The sequence below is a fragment of the Lepidothrix coronata genome, unplaced genomic scaffold, assembly GCF_001604755.1.
Source record: "Lepidothrix coronata isolate B3197 unplaced genomic scaffold, Lepidothrix_coronata-1.0 Scaffold6, whole genome shotgun sequence".
Classification (NCBI taxonomy): Eukaryota; Metazoa; Chordata; class Aves; order Passeriformes; family Pipridae; genus Lepidothrix; species Lepidothrix coronata.
Window position 1 is genome coordinate 9,325,282 of NW_016690186.1, and position 14,044 is coordinate 9,339,325.

The 14,044-nt window shown below is 41.6% G+C and overlaps 1 protein-coding gene across 10 annotated transcripts in view; it reads right to left on the reverse strand.

The window, feature by feature from the left end:
* The window catches only part of GREB1L (growth regulation by estrogen in breast cancer 1 like), a 135,981-nt gene extending 124,504 nt beyond the window's left edge, over window positions 1-11,477 (reverse strand). For 3 of the 10 annotated variants that reach the window (XM_017831413.1, XM_017831420.1, XM_017831404.1), the window contains exon 1: window positions 11,266-11,475. The gene's annotated coding sequence lies outside the window, so the exon portion shown is untranslated. Of the gene's footprint in view, window positions 1-11,265 lie in introns of all 10 variants that reach the window. The other 7 variants (XM_017831428.1, XM_017831437.1, XM_017831427.1 and 4 more) reach the window with 4 other exon arrangements.
* Window positions 11,478-14,044: the final 2,567 nt, after the last annotated feature.

The following is a 14,044-nucleotide window of genomic DNA, read 5'->3' on the forward strand; positions in this document are numbered from 1 at the left end:
AGACATATCAAGCTTAAGCTAAAGTTACAAAAACATGTTTTCTCAATAACAAGTAATTCAGTAGTAGCAGAAGTGGGACCCAAACACAAATTGAATAAAAAATTCTTATTAAAATCATAATAGTCCTCCTCTCCTAGGAATAGGAATAGAATGATAAAGAACAGTGATCCTCAGTTAAAACTTCTGCTAAGTAAAAATAAGTTTATCTGTAGAAACAGAGAAGGGATAAGTAAGTCAGTGATAACTGCAAATAGAACATTGTCAGCCTCATTTCCAAAGCAAAGAAAATCTCAATCTGAACATTATCCTTCATGAGGCTATATGGTGACATTGCATTTAACTGTTTACTCACCATTTTGATATCAACCTATTTCAAAAGAGGCCCTTTCTCTTAAAACTATTTTCTCCTTATGTATTAATAGTTTGGGGCTATTTTTCCTGGCACACAAAATGACAGTATGGACATACGATTCACCGGTGTATTCTCTTATATTTGCACACTGGCTGAAAGAAACACAGTTTATGTGATTTATTCCAGATTGAAAGACATTGTGACAACACACAGAATAGACCTCATTTTCAACATGCATTTTTTAAGGAGAAATTTATCAGTCCCTCTCAACATGAACTGCACTTTGGAACAGGTAGGACAGATTTGTTTTAATGAATTTATCCTGAGGCCAACCCCCTTCCGGGCATATGGTCTCAAATACACTTGTTTCTGTCCTTGGGGCAAAGGATTAGTTATGAATCATAAAACAGTTATGCTTTCTGACCCTTGTTAACTTGCCAGTCAACTTCTTCTTAAGATGGAGTTTCTCAAAGAACATTCAACATGCAGTTGCCGATTTCTAGTTCTTTCCCTCTTGCTGCGTTTTTTTGTAAAACCTCAATTTCCCACAATTTATTCAGATAAACATTTGGAGCAGGAAAAGGTATGTTATCATCCAGACTCTATTCCTCTCTTCATAACTGGAACCAAAAAGCACAACCCTCTTCTTTCCACACTTGGCTGTTTTTCCTCTACACATGGAGCATGTTCAGCTAGATCATGGCAGCTAGAGCAAAACTGCTACCCACACACTGAATCATCACATAAGAATCACTATGTCCAGAAATATAAAACATATGGACACACATGCAACTCAATTATCAGAAAGATGCTCAAGGGCATGTCATTGAGAACTCCAGTTCCCAAACCTCACCAATTAACAAAATAAGTAGAAGCACTTGATTGAAATAACAAACAAATATCTCCTTTTAATGCATGCTTTATTTTAGTCCTGAAAAAGGTTTAAAAGTAATAATACTGGGTTTATTTCAAGTTTTCATAGAGTAAAATGTTTGATTATGAGCAATAATCTAGACAGACAGATTTTAGACAATTCAACAATGTCAATCTACCAGGTATCGTTATTACCCTTTGATGCTCAATCTTCCATCCCAGACAGGCCAAACAACCTCTTACAGAATCACTCAAGCTTTGCAGCCTTCCTATTAACATGTGCCCAGCAATGCCTCAATCACCAGACCATTTCTGTGTTGCCATCAACTAACATGACAAGACTAGCAGAGAGCTGTCAGCCGCAGAACTCAGAGGGCCCCTCCACTGATGTGTGCAACTGGATCTGCAGTCAGCATCAATTGCTGACAATATACAGAAAGCACATCTGGCACACAGTGGAAAAATGACCAGAAAGAATACAGTGGGAAGCAGGTTATCAAAACAGTTCATGCTGCCACTAGCCAATTCCTTGAGTATCTTTGCAAAATCACTGTGCCAGATGAATTGTCTCAGGAAGCTGTATCTTACCAGTAGGGAACACTGCCGCAAAGTTTTATGGTTTTTGTACTGCCCCACTTTGCAACAAACAACAAAAATCACAGAATAATTCAGGTTGGAAGGGATCTCTGAAGATCAACCAGTCCAACCTCATACTCTCACAGGGTCACATTGGAAATCAACACACTATTCTGGTGTATTTTTGTTCATGGCTGATCTGCACTGATAGTTTTGACTTATTATCCTGTCAAAGCTAAATGTGAGATTCTCAGTAGTTCTCAGACTACAATGAAACAAGAACTAAAGGTTTCTTTCTTGAAATAAAAAGGCTGAGGCACAAAACAGTTTTTCTCAAAGAAAATTAAATGTTTTATCAATGCAAATACTTTATCTGTTTCTCAATATGCAGTTTTTGCAATTTGGACAAACCACTGGGACCTACAAAGCAAAGATCCAGCCATGTCAAGGTTATACACTGAGGTTCATGCCGTACTTGTTTATACAGTGAATCAGAACAGAGAACACAAGCTTATGATACCAGTATCATCAGACATCAGAAGTATCAAAACTATGCAGCATCTGTTGCATTCCCCTCTCTTTTTCAGCCCTAAAAGCCTGAACTGCATGTTGTTGAATTCAAAGTTGAGCCCACTTTAACAGGAAAATTCAATTGAAAAGCATCAGGAAGAATACTGTCTTTTACTGAAATAAGTCCCAGATCCAATTCTTATTTATAACACTGTTGGGACAGCATCCTTTAAACACAGTGATGCAAACCTGGCTCTTTTGTTCGTTTTTGTTTTGGTTTTGTTTTTGTTTTTTTTTTTTGCCTTCAATCAGACATCAAAGCAACAATGTTAGGATGAATTTGCAACTGTTCTGAACCTACAGGTTATGTAGATCTGCCTTTTTCAGCAGAAGGAACTCTGGCAACTCACATATGCAACTTCACAAGTTCAACTCAGCAGTTAATCTGTCTGGACTTAGCACATAATCAGAAATGGATTTACTACAGTGACAGCAAATGGAGCTGAAAACCTACACTGCACTGTCTAGGGGAGTGCTTAACCCCTATCTCAAATACAGCCTCCCTCTTTCTACACCAAATCCACATGACAATTGGAATCACCCCAAAGTCAAGCTTGACAGAAAGCCAGTCAGCTTTGCTATAGATGAAAATTGAGCATCCATCTGCACAGTCACCAGGCACCTCTCAATAAAACAACCAAGCTGGACAGTCAGCAAGCAGACACTGTTCATTATGATATCTGAGAGCAGTCAGAAGAATACCTTTTATTTTTCCTTCCTTCTCAGGCTTTTCTGCCACAAGGTCACATCTGCTGTTTAAAATTAAAGTGGGGGTTTTTTTGTGATGGCCTTTGTTTAAGATCTTCCAAGGCATACTGTTTTTAATAACATTATTAATGGTACATCTACCATACACTAACAACTTCTGGTCTATAAAGGCAAAGTGTGAACACAACGTTAGAGTTCAGACCAGTATAAACCATCTCAGCCAATCAATCATTAAAGAAAAAGAATCATTTAAAGACCCATTAAGATACTTGACCAGTGTGATATTAGATGCCAGCATGTCCATTTCTCTTTCATATATACACATATATGTATGTGTACATGTACAAATATACACACAATCCTCTCTAGTTTGTCAAATCTACAGCTTGGAAGGTTTCTGGAAGAGGCAACTGCCCATGTATTTTCCCATGTAGCACCCAAAACACTCACAGGCATACAGTAAGAAAGAAAAACATTACTAAGTTAATGCTATAAACAAAAAAAAACCCCTGTATGTTTAAATGTCCTGTCATTTCATAGAAAATATTCCATAGCTCTTGACACAAAAACTTGTAACAGCTAATATTTTAATCTTCCTGCCCTTGAAATCCTCCTTGCCTCCCATATCTGCTGTAAACATGGTTGCAGACTTGGAGGAACAAGGTGAAATAACAATGTGGCAGGCAAGTCCTCTTCATCCTCCTCAAGAGTCTTGGAAACCACGTGCTGACTCTCCTAATGAAAAAAAAAAAATGGCAGGAACTAACCTCCAAAATTTGCTGAAACTGCTGCAAAAAGGACTGTGAGGAGATGCACCTTTTTCACTCTGAACTTCTGCTTTAAATACCCCATTGGTAGTTCTGTGTGTCTCTATCCAAGGCATTAAAGTCTTCTTGGATGGCTTTGCCTTTCCCTCCCTTCTCCTTAGGTTTTTCTTCAAAATTGCTCCTCTGTGGGATGGTACTGATCACTTGGCTAATCCACCTAATTTCTTACTGTTCTCACAATCAGAAATTTCCCTTTAAGAGACTAAGATTAGGAAGAGTAACAATGTCTTAACATTTCATCTACAAATAAATATTTGAAAGTATTTTTATGAGAATAGGAAACAACCATGTTCTTAAATGTCACATACAATATGACTGGCAGGAAGCTGCTTCCCTCTTCTTGGTGCAGTGCACTGTAGTAGGTCAAGACCTACTTCCCAGTCTTCTCAAAGGAATCACCTAGTTGCATTGAGAATTTGATTCTATGTAAGTGGTTTAAAGAAATTACAAGATTTAGCTTCCTTTATGAAACACCTGTTCTCCAAGTGGACTGAAAGTGTAAAAGGGCAGGAGAATAAAGCCACCTAACGCTCCAAAGCAACGCAGTATTTGGGAGGCTTCCTGGCAAGCCACAGGGAGATGATCAATGAGGCAGGATCATCTGTAGCAGTAAAAGTAGAGTTTGTTCTCCTGAATGGCAAAACTGAGATGCAATCGTACACTGTAAAACATGTTACAACCACACAGGATCACCAAGGAGATAGTAAGTAGAGAACTAACAGCAACAAAATACTGAATCAGCAGTAGAAGGACACAAGGCTCAGGACAGGAAATGGAGCACTTGGCTCTCTGCAAATCCTGAACTGACAGTCATCAAGATGAGGTTTTCTCACAGATGCTCTTCATTCTGTGACATCAATAGCACGGGTAGGCAACAGTAATGCTCATAAAACTGCTGTGAATGTCCCCATTTCACCAGTGATGCCAGTGTAAAGAAGTAGTTGCCCAGATTCCTTACATCACCAGAAGCAGCTGAACTCAACTTTTTGGATCTGCTCTCCCATACCAGTACAGCATCTCTCTGAAGGGGGTATGATGGGGAAAGCTCCAAAGAGCTTGGATCTCACTAAGGCCAGAATACTGTGACACACTTCGCTTTCTAAAGAAGTGGTTATTTCCTCTTCACTAGGAAGATTGTGGAGGATCAGGCACACAGCGATTTCCAAGGACTCTACTTACTCAATTACTCTTGACTGATACAACAAGGGACCATACAACTCCGAGTATACACAGTCTCACTGAGCATTGGCATTACAATTGCATGTGAACCATCTCTATCTTTTAAAAGGCAGCTAGAAATAAAAGGGGGCATGAAAGAGAATTCTACCAAATTAAAAGCATATTTTAACTATCAAACTCCCAGAAAAATTCTCCTTAGCAAGTTTTGAAGTTGGCGGTAGCATTGTAAAAGAAAGGGGCAGGGCCAAATCCTAATATCTCTCAAATATATAGAACATAAGAGGAAAAAAGTGTTTCTTATTCCCACTAATACTTTTTTATGAAGCCAAATGTAAAATTAGTATGGCTCTATAGAAAAACATGGTCTTCCAAAGAAAGCTACTTATTTCTCTGAAGTTTTGGAGCTGTACACGCCATTCAACAGAGAAATCAGTGCTGCAAAGGGATGTGCAGCAGAACTCAGTGCAAAAGACAGAAGTACTAGTAAAATGTTCAACAGCTGAAAATAGCCATCGAAGTAACAATTTCACACTTTATGTTCTAGGGAGGTCCTATTACTTTTGGTGAGATGTACAGATAAGTCTTCATTAAAAAAGAAAAAACCACTATTAATAGGGGGTATTTCAGACCGCAGTTACATTCAGTAACTAACTTGTTCACTTGCTTCAAAGTGCTCTGGTAAGATCATGCCAAGGGTCTTGAAAAGAACTAATTACATACAATACTGGAGATAGGAGACAGAACAGAAGGATCTCTGCACAGCATTTTATAGAACCAGTCACTCCAGGCTTGTTCACGGAACCAATGCAACAGATGTCTGGTAATCTCTTAAGTAACAGTATCTTAGGTCTGCCCACACTGTTTTGCTGTTCATAGCTCCATCAGTTCAAAAAACTACCTCAAAATAACCTCTCCAAAACTTTACATGAGGAGTATTAATTGAAGGTTTCTATCAGATCTTGTCATATTGACTTAGGTTGCTCACTACCATTTTACTCTTCCTGTGATTTTATGTCGCAACATATGGTTGTTCCTATCTTTTGTATTTTATGAATATTTTATTATCTAGTGAAGTATAACTGCTAAAAAAAGAATTTAAATGCAAATTAACCAAAGCATTTGACAGTGTATGATGCAAAATTTTCAGATCTATGTTTTTTTTTTTTCTTAAACCTCTGAAGTGCCATGGAACTTAATGTTAACTCAGTGAGAATTACATTAAATACAATTCAATGAAAGCCGTGATTTACACAATCCTTAATGGCCTCTCATGTCCCAAAAATATTTCACACAAGTTGTGACATTACTGTGTGACAGAGTAAGACAACAGAAACCATCTGACAAGGCTTCAGGAGTCATCCAAACTAAACCACATTTTAACAGCACAGAATCATTTAGGCTGAAAAAGACCTTTAAGATCATTGAGTCTAACCATTAATACAACACTGCCAAATCCACAAATAAACCATGTCCCTAAGTGTCACATCTACACATATTCTAAATACCTCCAGGAATGGTGAATCCACCACTTCCCTTACAGCCTGTTAATGATGCTTAACAGCCCATTCCATGGAGAAATTTTGCCCAATATCCAACCTAAATCTTCCCTGGTAGAACATGAGAACATTTCCTCTTGTCCTATATCTTGTCAGCTGGCAAAAGAGATCGACCCCCATCTCACCATGACCTCCTTTCAGGTAGTTGTAGAGGGTGAGGTGGTCCCTCCTGAGCCTCCTTTTCTTCAGGCTAAGCAATCCCACCTCTCTCATCCATTCCTCACAAGACTGGTGCTCCAGACTCTTCACCAGCTTCATTTCCATTCTCTGGACACGCTCCAGTACCTCAATGGCCTTCTTGTAGTGAGGGTCCCAAAACCGAACACAGGATTCAAGGTGCAGCCTCACCAGTGCTGAGTAGAAGGGGACAATCACTACCCTAGTCCTGCTGGCCACATTATTTCTGATCCAAGCCAGGATGTCATTGGCTTTGTTGGCCACCTGGGCACACTGCTGGCTCGTGTTCAGCTGCTGTTGACCAGCACCCCCAGGTCCTTTTCCACCAGGCAGCTTTCCAGCCATTCTTTCCAAGGCTGTAGCGCCGCATGGGGTTGTTGTGACCCAAGTGCAGGACTAGGCACTTTGCCTGATTAAACCTCATACAATTGGCCTCGGCCCATCCATCCAGTCTGTCATTTCTGTAAGAACTCCATAATTCCATTTGTTACTTCCAAGCCAACAACAACAGCGTACAAAATTTGGCTGTTCCTGCAGTGATTAAAAACACTGTCATCCACATGTTCCTCCAACATACACTCCGTATTTTTTTCTTCTGGATGATAAAAACATTAATTATCATATTTAATTATTAAGAATCTAATGTTACTTGATTGTTTGCCACTGCAAGCATCTTCACAGAATGGCTCCTTGGTTTTGGGTCATCTCTACTACCTACCCGCAAGTTCAAATCCATTAACAGAGGCTATACTAGCCCTGCTCACAGTTGCAGATAAGCCTTTGCAATGACTCACTGAAACTTAACTTACTAGTTCCCTCCTTATTATACAAGGATATTTTCAGAGTTCTTAGAAATAAAACGTATTTGGGATATACAAGATATAAAATTGGTCTTTGAATGTATCTCCACACAGAAAATAGCATGAAACAAAATGATCAGGTTTGGAATTTTTAAATAAATAAAACTGAAATTACATTAGGCAAAAGTGTTTTCGAAACATATTCTTACAAGCAATACTTTTCTCAACACTTTAAGGAAAATAATGACAAGACAGGATTTGCAGAAAATCAATTATTCTCAGAGAAAATAACACATTAATTGTAAAAATTTAGTGTTGTTTTATGACTGCCACTGTAATCTGTTCCAGAATATTAGAGATATCTTAATTGCTTACTATATCTAATGAACTCTAGTTCACAGGACTAATTCTCTAAAAGACACGATTGTCAGAATGTCACAGCTTATTACTCCTTCATTTGTTGGTCTTCCCAACAGTCATCCTTCTCACAATTCTGTTTCAGAAACAAAAGAAAATGAGTCTTCTGCGTTGCGTGCAAGAAATGATTATGCAGGAATAGGAAAAACACACACATCTCAAAGAGGCTATCCATCTGAGTCACAAAGCCAAAAATCTGAAATATTTTTTACCTTAATGATTTCACGATCCTTTTTTACAAGTCAAGACGTGATGCCTTAATATCATGTCCAAGCTCCATGTTTTGTTAATTACGTCCTACCTAGCTAAATGCCCCCTGTAGTTTCAATTAGACACGGTATTCTTCTCACTTCCCGTCTTGATTATTGTGCACTGTTGCTAAGCGCTAGTTAACAGTTGCCACATTCACCCAAAGTTGGCTGCACTTCAGTAGTCATTCAAAGAATTAAATACAAAACATATGGTTCAGAACTACACAAAGCATAAAAGTACTTTTTAAACGAGTCTAAAATGCTTAAAATGAAAGGTACTACAAAATCGGTTACACCACTGAAAGTAAAATCCCTACAGTCCTATACCCACTCCAAATTTCCTAGAAATAGTAAAAATTAGAGAGAAATGCATTTAATTTTTTTTTAGCTTTCAATGATAAGATTTCCTAGAGTATATTTTTGACATTATATTGAATCTAGTTTTACATTGAATAAACAGCCCAGCATTCATAATTTGATAGGCTTCACAGTACAGATTTCTCTTAAAAGATTGTTTCATTCTCTATATCCCATAGCAACTAATTAGACTGTCCTAAATTACACTCCAAGTTTTCTTTTCCCTTGTATCTGCAAAATACTTTGGACATGACTTGTTGAACTGCCAAATATCAATGCCAATAGCTATGAGTTTAAGAAGACCTTGAACCAAATGTGCTTTTTTGAATTCTAGACAAACTTTTCACACGGTCAGATCACCTCTCCTTTCATCTGTGATGCCCTCGTGAGATCTTAAACTTCACATATTTTAATTATCCCAGTAAATCTTGGTAATCCGGTTGTCTATTACTGCTTATTTCCTTTAGTATTACATCCTGAGCTTAAAAACTACCTTACCAAAAAAACCCCTCACAAATTCTAATTGTCACATTATCTACAGCCAAACCCAACTAATAAAACTTCCTAGTATGTACAAACTGGATTTTACAATTAAGTTTCTTTTTTCTGTTAAACACCTTAGCCAAAAATTTGTTTTGTACGAACACTACCGATAGTAAGCAAAAACATACACAGTATTTGTTACACGTATTAACAGATAACTTTCAGGGCTTGGACCCCAACCCTTTAAACAGGTAAGCACATTTTGAACATTATTCATTGACTTTCTTGAGCATTTTGTTGTAAATACTCAAGAATACATAAGAAAAAGTAGGCACATGTTCAAAATCTACAAATGCTAAAAATAAGAAACAACTAAATATTTCTCAACAGCTCTCAGAATCCTCACAAATCCTTATTCCTTTGCAAAAGGGTATTCAAAAAGTTAATCCACCAGTTCCATAAGTGCTTTTGTCCTATTCACAAACATATTCTTCGGGATAAGGTTTAATATTTGTAAAGATTGTTTTTTTAATCCCACTAGCACACATGTAATAAATTTTTCAATCAGTATAAGACACACTCTTGTTTCTTTTAGAGGGTATATCCCTTAACAAAAACCAAATTTAAGTGTGCATTACAGTATTTAAAAGTGTGGAAAGCCTTAGATGTCTTCTCAGAAGTCATACGTGTAACTATACCCGCAACTGAAATATGCACCTATTTGCTTCACTTTCAGCTAAAACAACGGTAATAAAGATAAATAAATAAATAAAGCTTCAGTTATTCCTACTCAGGAAATAAGAGACAACACTTTCTTCTCAACAGCCTTTTATTTCAGTCTTTTAAAAAGCTCTTTGTAACAAGGTATTAGTGAAGTAAGAAGAATACGAAATATTATTTTACTAATACTTAAAATATCAGTCAGTGGAAAAGTTGGAAGAGCCACTGTTTCAAAGAAAATCAAATGGAATTATGTAGAAAAGTTTGTATCTTCAGAGTATTTAAAGCAAACACGCTGACAAGCAGCAGACACGGGAAGTATTTTTCCATTGGCTAACTTAAGGAGTCTCCTGCACTTCAAACACATCTGACAATTGATAACTCCTAAATTTCAGAATACGGATAAATATTTGCAGGCTTGGGGCCTAAACAAACAGCAACCCTCGGCCCACCCGCTGGGCTGGCCGAAATCCTATGGTTCACGTAAAGTTTCCGTCTTTCGGAGGTTTCGGAAAAGCCTGGGGAAGCGCCGGGAGGGACGGGCCAGACGCCAGCGGTACCTCACGGCCCCTGCGTACATCTGTCAGCTGCCGCGGGGAGCCAGCTCCATCCTGGGCGCTTCTTCCCCCTCTATCTTTACTTCCCAACAGCAAATAAGCCTTGCCGATCGGCCGCCACCGCGGTGAAAGCATCACCAGCGGGCCGCCGGAGACACGACCCGAGGGGCAGCCGACCCCCGTTGGGCTGCCGCGTATCCAGGGGACACCGCCGCCCCCTCGCCATACGGACAGCCCCCCACGGCCGGGAAGGAGACCTCTCCTCCTCAAAACCAGCCTGCCCATGTCCAGCAGTGCCCCCAAACACCGCATCCCGCGGGCCGCCCACGGCCGGCACTCCTCACGCCGGGCGAAGGCTCCGCGGGCGCGGAGGGCGAGGCGGCCGAGCCCCCTCTGCCGGCGGCGGCGGGCACGGCAGCGCCGGGCTGAGGAGAGAGCTCACCGCCCGCCCGCTCTCCGCCACAACCACCTGCACCCCCCGCGCCCGCCCCCGGGCTCGGCTGCCCGCCGCCCGTCCGCCCACAGCGCCTGCTTTGCTCCCACAGCCCCCCGGCCAAGGCTCTCCCACCCCCACCCTACCCCGTGGGCTCGGGGTCACGTCTCCCCCGGCCCCGGACCAAAACGCCGGTAACAAAGGGCTGGAGCCCGTCCGGGGGTGGGCACCCGCAGCCCGGCGGTGACAAGGGCGCTGCCCGCGGTGCCGCTGGCAGCCCGCAGCCCACCGGTGCCGCCGCTGCGCCCCGCGGGGTGACAACACCGAGCGCGACTCGGCGAGCGGAGCCGCCGCCGCCCGACCCGCTACCTTTGTGCCCTCGCAGAAACCGGCGAGAAGGCGAAGCGAAGCCCCGCGCCGCTCCCTTACCTTGCTGGACAGAGAGAGAAAAAGTTGAAGCGCTCTCCTTCTACCCCTCCCTCACTTCTTCCTCTTCTTCTTCTTTTTTTTTCTTTTTAATTTAAATGTTTTATTTTTATTTTTTTTTTTTTTATTTCCCCCTCCCTCCCCACACACCGAGCACTGCGCTCAGGCAGTCCCGCCCGGCGCCTTCGGTGCCACCGTCTCCCTCCCTCCCTCCGGGTCTCGGTTTCTCTCTCTCTCTCTCTCTCTCTCTCTCTCGGCGGGAGGAGGGGAGGGGAGGAGAATGGGGCGGACCCGCAGGTGCCGCCCCTCCTGCTCTGACAGCAGGGGCAGAGGGGTCGGGGGGCGGCGGCGCGGTGCTGAGGTGCGGGAGTGTCCAGCGGCGGTCCAGGCCGTGGCCCAGGGCGGCGGGGCTGGGAAGGAAGGCTGCCGCGTCGTGCCAGGGACTGAAGTGATGGAACGGGCCCTGGTGCGGACGCGAGTTAGTGGAGGAGGCAGGTGGAGAGCAGTGAGGCCCGGGACGTGTGACAGCCGGGGCTCGGTGAGGAGAGAGCGAACTGGGGTGGTTCCAGTCTGGCAAGGAAGGGACGAGGCCCTGCACAGAGGGGAGCCAAGCTGGGAAGCATCAAAACCCTGTCGGATGTCCAGCACGGCTCGGTGGCTGGGGCAGCAGTAGATGGCACTGGGAGTGCCATCTGCTCTGCCCTATGAGAGATTTGCCCTGTGGTGAGGGCTCGTCAGGGCTGTGGGCAGAGCTGAAATTTGGGCAGGGGGATACCCTTATGTTGAGTTTGAGTTTAGTTAGCAATGGAGCTGGTCTAGGAGCGGTGAAGTAGAAGCTGATGGGGCCTAGCATGCTAGGAGGATGCTGGAGACAAAATGGAGAAGGGTGCTCTGACTATACTTGTGTCCGATATTTAATTGAACAGGGCTCAAAGAAAGCTGGGTAAAGATGAGAGGATCCAAGTGTGTCAGAGGGAATGGAAACAGAAGGATCTGGAACATTTACAGCTGTAAATGGAGCCTGAGTGCATGGGGAAGCAGTGGGTTTAGATTCTTAGTGTGTGTAAAGATGAAGCTCAGACTTATCAGGAGCATGGGAAGGAGACTAGAAATATGACCGGATGCTCTGAGGGTAAATATCCATTGAACTGGGGAAAAATACTTTTGCATTTCTTCCTTTTACCCTTGATTAAGTGACTATATGAACAATTTCCTCTCTTTTTCACTTTTCAAAGGACATATTTCTTGAGAGCCTTTCAAAAAGCCTTTTTTATCTCTTGGGACCGTAGGGCTCAATCCTATGCAGTGTCCTATCTTTCTGCCTCAACAGCTGAGGAAAAAAACAAAGAGTAGAGTGACAAAAAAGTGGTAGTGTTGTTCATTTTCTTTGACAGGAACCTGCTGCAGTGTGACACTGAGAAAAACTTTTCTCACATCCTTTTCTTTTGTACTTGCTGTTTAAAATATTAAGTTCCAGCATCCATCCAGCACACACATAGTGAGTGTTCTTATTACTAGACATAATGAGACTTCCCATTAAAAAGTGGAAGGGGAAAAACTGTCCACACCTCTTGGAGGTAGCTCAGTAGTTAGAGCATGGTGCTAATAGCGCCAAGGTTATGAGTTTGATCCCTGTATGGGCCATTCACTTAAGAGTTGGACTCGATGATCCTTGTGGGTCCCTTCCAACACAGAATATTCTGTGATTCTGAGAAAGCAGAGACAGCACACTAACAGTGTGGCACTGCAGTAATGCTGCTCGGTCCATAAATGAGAAATGAGTGTCCAACAGATAACATAGATGGTTTAGAACGTCAAACAAACTTCGCCTTTTTCTGCATTAATCACACTCTTGGCCATAACCACGAGCTCCAGAATTTTCTTATGTTTATTGTCATGTCACAGTTCTTCTCAAAAACCAAGGTAACTCCAAAATAAAGCATTGCAACTAGGTCGTTTGGCTACTTTGATTCTGAGATCATGCAATTTTTATGTGAATAGATACATCAGTTAGCTTTGACTGGGCTAATTACATTCCTGCATGCTTAAGGCTGGGCTTCAGCTATGGATCACCTGGAGACGTGCTACCTCCATTAGCCTAACCATCTTGGTATCTGTATTTATAAAGTTGCTAAGAATATGACTCTTAACAACAGGAAGCTAGAAGTTTGGTTGAAGCAGAGTTTAAGAGACAGGTCAGGTCAGGCATTAGGATCAAACTTTGTCACTTTGTCAGTTCTAAGTGATATACGTGTTTGCTGTGTATGTCAACTCCAATACTGATACTCTGCAAAATATAACGGAATTAAGCAATATCAGTTCTTTGAGATAATGTTGCCATGGGACTCTGGACAGATTTAGACAGTAACTGTTATTACTGTTAAAGGTTAGCGAGAGATTTGAAAGTATATAAGGTATCTGTATAACACCTCCTATAGCATATGATAGCCCAGATTACTTAGTTATATCTAGATTGATCCCAGTAATTGCAGTCTAGATTTCCCTTGAAATTTCAAACTCTTTGATTTTAATTAGAGGTATCTACCAAATGAGTGAGAATTATTCTCATAGCTTTAATGCAGTAACTCTTTTCCTATTTGGACTTATTTTTTGGCTTTTTTTCAAAAAGGAAGAGATTAATTATATGTTTTCTTCTAACTTTCTATTTTGACTACCAACATTTACAGCTTTTAGGGTAGTTTCATCTGTACCATCTGTGGGCCATATTGCACATCAGATGGCAGGATAAAATCTGTAACAAGAACATTTAGGGACATAAAAG